The sequence below is a fragment of the Penaeus monodon genome, chromosome 25, assembly GCF_015228065.2.
Source record: "Penaeus monodon isolate SGIC_2016 chromosome 25, NSTDA_Pmon_1, whole genome shotgun sequence".
Taxonomy (NCBI): domain Eukaryota; kingdom Metazoa; phylum Arthropoda; class Malacostraca; order Decapoda; family Penaeidae; genus Penaeus; species Penaeus monodon.
Genome location: NC_051410.1, coordinates 33412798 through 33413365, shown reverse-complemented (window position 1 = coordinate 33413365; position 568 = coordinate 33412798). Strand labels below are relative to the sequence as shown.

Here is a 568-nt window from a genome sequence, read left to right as displayed (position 1 = left end):
GGTCAAACAGCATACTTGGTTTGTTGCTCAATGAATACTTTTGACATATTTCTTGCAATATCTTCTTTTTTTCCTCAACTCTCCATATTAATCTTATGACCATACTGTAAATAAAGTCTATAAAAAAGTCATGCTAAGTAATACTAAACCACCCTATAAAAAATTACAATGAAGTAATTCGTTGAAACAAATATACACTATAATAACACATGAATGAATAAATAAAAAAACTACAACTACCATAACTACTTTAAAGTTGATTATAGAAAATGAGGGCTGGCAACGTTAGAGAACATTTAAAAAATTACTTGTGCCTTTAACATAGCCAAAATGCCATACATAATAACAAAATTAATATCAGTGATGATACACTGACAGATCGAATGTGCAGCCAAATTAAAGAGGTGCAAGTTGTTGCCAACAGAAGCAGGTTACAGAGGGGAAATGAAAGCTGAACTATAGCTTAACCTTGGACAATATAGATGACATGGTGCTGAATCAAAGAGCAAGATGTGTGAATGGCATTTACAAAAGTCCTTGCAGATCAAGTGTGTTGCCAGGAATGGAG

The 568-nt window shown here is 32.9% G+C and overlaps 1 protein-coding gene across 1 annotated transcript in view; it reads right to left on the bottom strand.

Moving 5' to 3' along the window:
* The window catches only part of LOC119589156, a gene marked incomplete in the record, with an annotated part of 81195 nt that continues 80627 nt past the window's right edge, over positions 1-568 (bottom strand). The window contains 1 exon segment of the mRNA XM_037937735.1: positions 1-565.